This window comes from Bos mutus, chromosome 5 (assembly GCF_027580195.1).
Source record: "Bos mutus isolate GX-2022 chromosome 5, NWIPB_WYAK_1.1, whole genome shotgun sequence".
Classification (NCBI taxonomy): domain Eukaryota; kingdom Metazoa; phylum Chordata; class Mammalia; order Artiodactyla; family Bovidae; genus Bos; species Bos mutus.
In genome coordinates this window covers 72,356,654-72,362,963 of record NC_091621.1, presented here as the reverse complement: position 1 = coordinate 72,362,963, position 6,310 = coordinate 72,356,654, and the positions used below count along the sequence as shown (strand labels likewise).

At 41.7% G+C, this 6,310-nt stretch overlaps 1 non-coding gene across 1 annotated transcript; it reads right to left on the bottom strand.

Moving 5' to 3' along the window:
* Window positions 1-2,357: 2,357 nt before the first annotated feature.
* On the bottom strand, window positions 2,358-2,428 carry TRNAR-GCG (transfer RNA arginine (anticodon GCG)). The gene has a single exon. It is a non-coding gene; the product is annotated as a tRNA-Arg (tRNA).
* Between the last annotated feature and the right edge of the window lie 3,882 nt (window positions 2,429-6,310).

The following is a 6,310-nucleotide window of genomic DNA, read 5'->3' as shown; positions in this document are numbered from 1 at the left end:
GGAAAACAGCAGCACAGACCGCTAACACTGACCTTGGCCTTCTGGGGGAGGGCCTGAACTAGGCTCCACTCGCCTGTCACTGCCCTTCCCACAGATTGTCCGCATGCCTGCACATTAAACTCAGACGCCTGCATCTGCAATAATGGAATTGTTTGAAACAGGTATTTACCGGACTCCATCTAGTCTAAGATAGCGTCAGTTGTCACACTCATGCCAGCTCTGTATTAAGATGTGGGGGTGGGGAGTAGCACGCAAGTCTTAGAACTGACCTACAGCAGAAGCAAATGCTTACCGTCTTTTCAAACTGGTTGAAATTCAGTTGGAAGTCAGTCCTCCAGCCTGGGCAGCAGCAGAGCATCACAGCAGGCTTGAGTGACCCAAGAACTGTAGCATGTAAAACTCTACCTGCTCAGATTTTACAGAGAGTTGACTGTCAGTTCTCTCTCTGACATGGCCCTGTCCCTGGGAAGCAGTTCTTCCTTAGAGAAGGGAAAACACAACTTCATTTTTGCCATCTCCAGCTGGGCCAGCCTTGGTTGGATACAGACATGTTTCCACAGGTTTGTGCTTCCCAAGGTACAGGTCACTCCAGTCGAGGGGCCTCGGGTGTGTCCACAGTAAACAGTGGGGGAAGGTGGACATCGCAACAGATGGACATGCCAGGGCTATGAAAATTTAGCTCGTGCTTAGGAGAGTTGTAAATATGCGGCACATGAAGGCATGCTCCCTAACAAAATTTGAGAGAAATCAAGGTAAGGTTTTTTAAAGTCTTAACATCTTGAAAAATGCAAAAGCAGCATAAAATAGAAAGAAATCAAATGTCCTCTAACAGTGAGTGACATGCCCAGGAATGGCTTGGGTTTGTCCAAGCTGGATTTCTGTTAAGGGCTTAAGTAATCCCAGGGAATCAATTCCAAGGTCTTACTCGAGAGATGGTCACTAGAGAGACAAACACTCTGTGAGTGTAAATTAGTTGATAGACTGTTGGGCAGGAAATAATTAGGAAATTATGAAGGTTTCGGCTATCATCACCACCTACTTCATGGCAGAAGCCAGTCAAGAAGACACGAAGAATCATTTGTTAGAGCAGAGAAAATCTAGATCCTGCCCTGCAGAGCGTTAGGAGACAGCGTGTATGAATAACTGCCTAGAGTCTGGGTATCTGGATACCAAACCAGACCGGTGAGAAGACGACCCAGAAAAAACGGTGGGACCTGCTGTCGGAAGCGCAGCCCATTGATACCAACCTGGGGCAGAGGCTGATGTTTAGAAAAATGCTAATAAAATCTAATGATTAACCTCGTGATGACATAGTAATTGAAAAGCCATTAAAACCAGTGAGAAGGAACCTGGTTTTCTCACTTCTTTGCTTTCTGTAAAACAGCATCTATTGCCGTGTAGCAAATTATCCCGTTTAGTAGCTGAAAACAGAGAACATCTAAGTGCTGGACAAGGAAACTGAGGTACAGAGGGTGACTTTCCCAAAACCCATCGCCAGCAAGTGGTTTCTGCCTCACTGTACCATCATGTGTGACCACCAGGGATCACAGAGCTGGTGAAGAGGAGACAGCCCTGTTCGTTCCTTTTTAAGTAAAGGTAACAAACTACTCTTCTTGACCCCTGGATGGCTTGAAGCTTTGGGGCCTCACAGTTGTCCTATTAAGGCAGAAGTTGGCTTTTCCAAACTACAGGCTTACCTTGGAGATACTGTTAGTTTGCTTCCAGACCACGACAATAAATCTCAATAAAGCAAATCACATGAATTTTTTCATTTCCTAGTGCATGTAAAAGTTACATTGATATTGCAGTCTATTAAATGTGCAAGAGCATTTTTTTTAAGTGTACAGACCTTAATTTAAAAGTAATGCTGTTGGAAGCATGGCACCGATGGGCTTGCTCGACACAGGGTTACCACAAACCTTCGATTTGTTAAAAAAAAAAAAAATGCAGTACCTGCAGAGAACAATGAAATGAGGTTTACCTGTACAATGAAGTATCAACAGAAATGAGAGTGAAGAAACCTCCAAAGCTGTATGATCACGTATTCACGTGAGCCCAGCAGCCTGGTGAGGAAAGGGGGCCCAAGTCCAGTGTTTCCCCAACAGCCATGAGGCAAGTTGAGTGCCGTCTCACCGTCTCATGCCACACTGTGAAGGCAGAAAACCTCAGTGCTCACAAACTCACCGCTGTGCAACTGTGGGCAAATAACATTACTCTTTCAAACCTGCTAGTTTAGTCACTCAGCCACGTCCAACTCTTCGCAGCCCCATGGACTGTAGCCCGCCAGGCTCCTCTGTCCATGGGATTCTACAGGCCAGAATACTGGAGTGGGTTGCCATTTCCTTCTCCAGGGGATCTTCCCAACCCAGGGATCGAACCTGGGTCTCCTGCACCGCAGGCAGATTCTTTACCACTGAGCCACCAGGGAAGCCCTAGAATGCGGTAAAAATAACCAATTACAATTCTGAAGGAAGGTACCACTGAATTATGGAGATGGATAGTGTAGAACTGAGGCAAACTCGTCTAGTCTTGCTGAAGGCTGCAGCCAACACTATTCCTGGATCACATTTTAGACTTAATCACATCGTAAAAGCATTTCACCATCTATAGATTCAATGCAATTCCTCTCAAAATTCCAGTTGCAACTTTCAGAGAAGAAAAAAACTCTAAAATTTGTATGGAAGCACAAAAGATCCTGAATAGCCAAAAAAAAAGAAAAAGAAAGCTGGAGGCACAGTTCCTCATTTTAAGCTTAATAAAAGCTCATAAAAACAGACACATGGGCCAATGAAAGAAAATTGAGAGCCCAGAAATAAATGCACACATACACATACAGTCAACTAATATCTGACAGGGGAGTCCATAAGACTCAGTGGGGAAGGAACAGTCTTTTCAGTAAACGGCATTGGGAAAATTAGATAACCATGCACAGAAGAATGAATTGGTCCCCCTCCCCCTTATACCACTCATAAAAATTAACTTGAAAGAATAAAGACTTACACGTAAGACTCAAACTGTAAACGTGTTAGAAGAAAACGGGGAAAGCTCGACACTGGTCTTGGCAACAATTTTTGGCAATGACACCAAAAACAAGCAACAGGGAGAAATCAACAACTGGGACTAGTAGCAAACTAGAAGGAACTCTGTGCATGGCAAAGGGACCCAACAAAGTGAAAAGGTGATCACATGGGAGAAGATATTTGCAAACTATCTGATAGAGGTTAATAGCTAAAATATATAAGGAGCTCATAGAAATCGATTGCAGAAAACCACCTCACTTAAAAATGGGCACAAGACTTGAATGTACATTTTTCCGAAGACATAGGGATGGCCAGCAGGTGCACAAAAAGGTGCTCAACACGATGAGCCATTAGGGAAATGGAAATCAAAACTCAATGAGGCACCATTTCACACGGGTCAGCATGGCTACTACCAAGAGATGAGAAATACCAAGTCTTGTCAAGGATGTGGAGAAAAGGGAACCCTCGTGCACTACCGGTGGGGGTGTCAATTGGTGCAGTCACTATGGAAAAGAGCATTGCTGTTCCTCAGAAAGTTAAAAGTAGAACTGCCATATGATGCAGCAACCCCAATCCTGGGCATATACCCCAAGGGAATGAAAAGTTACCCTGAAGAGATTGCTGCATCCCCATGTTCACCGTAGCATTACTCAAAATAGCCACGACACAAAAACTGAAGTTTCCCTTGATAAAGGATTTTTTAAAATGTGGGACATACACAATGCACAATATTCAGCCATTAAAAAGAAGGAATTCCTGCCTTTGACAACAACATGGATGGACCTTAAGGGTGAAATGAAATGAGTCAGAGAAATGCCAGCACTGTATGCCTCACTCACGGAGAATCTCAAAGATGAGGAGTGGTGGTTGTCAAGGGCCAGATACAAATGTCCAGCTAGAAGATGGCTAAGTTGTAGGGATCTAAGGGACAGCATTGTGACTATAATTAACGATGCCATAGGATATACTTGAAAGCTGCTGAGAGTAGATCTTAAAAGTTATTACCACAGAAGTGGCAATTATGTGACAGGACAGAGTTAACCTTATTGTGGTAATCATTTCTCAGTGTAATGTGTATCAAATCATGTTGTACACCCTCAGCTTACATATGCTATATATCAATAACATCTCAATAAAACAGGGGGGACTTACATGTATTACACTTAAGCATTTTTTGAGTCATAGAACCACAGATCATTGAGAGGTGTTTTGCACACATCTTACCATTAAGCATGAAGAATATTTCTTCTTTCTCTTATATTGTTATTTGAAGCCAATGGGAGTGGGGGGAAGAGATAAGTCCTGTGCATGATCACTCTTATGCTAGCAGAATTTATCTTTTACACTTCTCTACAATAAACCATGGCAATATTTTCTAAGGCAGTTTATGTCTCCGTGGCATACAACTATGAAATCAGTCACAAATGAAAAGTAACTGTAATTCACATACTGTAATTTGGGTTTACCAAACACATTATCAACTAAAGGTTTCCTAAGATTACATAAATTTTTAACTAGATTACAATGTTCACAATACTTTCAAAATAAAGAACTTTGATGTTACGAAGCCTTTTCCAGTCATCTGTGGGCCCTTCTACCCCTCTGAGCATTTATTAACACCTGTTATATCCTATGCATTGCTTGTCTCTGAGGACTTAGCTCACCAGAAGAACAGACCAGGTACAGGTTCCTCCCAGACTTCTCCCAAGGATACAGGGGCAGATTTCCAGGACTATGAGCAAAAGACTACTTACACAGAAAATCTTCAGTGCATGAAGCAGGGCAGCAAAGCCAGCGCTCTGGGACAACCCAGAGGGATAGGATGAGGCGGGAGGGGCATTCAGGACCGGGGGGGGGGGAACACATGTATACCTGTGGCCGATGCATGCTGAGGTATCACAAAAACCATCACAATATTGTAATTATCCTCCAAACAATTAAAAAAAAAATCCCAACAACTACTAGAATTAGTAATATAATAAGTAATTAGAAAAAGAACTTTTTAAAAATCAGCAGTTCCACTCATAATAGTGTGAAAAGAGGTACTTAGGAATAAACTTTTGAAAAGATGTGTAAGATCTCTACATAAAAAGCCTCAAATTTTTTGATGATAGAAATTAGGGAAGATCTGAATACATGAAGAGAGAACAGCATGCTTATGGATTAGAGACTCAGTATTATTATATTTCAATTCTACCCACTGGTCTACAGATTCAATATAATCTCATCAAAATCCCATAACAGCAACAATAAACAACCCAGTTTTAAAAAGCTTTTTAAAACAATTTTTATGTGGACCATTTTTTAAATCTTTATTGTTACAGTATTGCCTCTTTTTTCATTTGTTTGTTTTGGTTATTTTGACCATGGCATGTTGGATCTTAGCTCCCCAACGAGGGATCGAATCCCCTGCCTTGGAAGGCAAAGGCTTAACCAGGGAAGTCCCCAACCGATATCTTTCCAATGGGCAAAGGACTTGAATAGTCATTTCTCTGAATAATAAATGCAAATGGCCAATAAGTACATGAAAAGGGACTGCCCATGGTTAGTCGTTAGGCAAATGTCCATCAGACCCTGGGTGAGGTGCACTCCACATCTATCTACTAGGATGGCTATGATTTTAAAATTATTAATTATAAAGCAAGTAATGGCAAGGATGTGAAGACACTGAACCCTTGTGTGTGGCTGGTGGGAGTATTAAATGGAACAGCAGCTGTGGGAAAACAGTTTGACCATTCCTCAGAAAGTTAAATATTGAGTTCCCATATGATCCAACAATTCCACTCATTGGTATCTACACAAAAGAAATTTGTACATCCATGTTCATCACAGTATTTACAATGGCCAAAACATGGAAGTAACCCAAGTATCCATCAACAGGTGAATGGATAACCAGTATTTCATGCTGCAATTGTTTGTACACAAACAAGAAACCATTGTCCAACCATAAAAAAGAATGAAATTCTGATACATGCTATAAGATAGATGAACCTTGAAACATGCTATATTTAAAAAGCCAGACCAAAAAAGCTGTAATACTCTATGACTCCATTTATATGTTTGTCCAGAATAGACAAATTCATAGAAAAATAACAGAGGCTGTGTCAGGGGCTGGAAGGAAGGGGAAATGGAGAGTTCCGGCTTAATGGGCACAGCCTTTCTACCCAGGAAGACAAAGTGCTAGAAATAGCTGGTGGTGATGGTTATACATCGTCAATGTTCTTACTGCCATTATACTGTATACTTAAAAGTGGCTAAAATGCCACATGTGAGTTGAAGTTAGAACACAT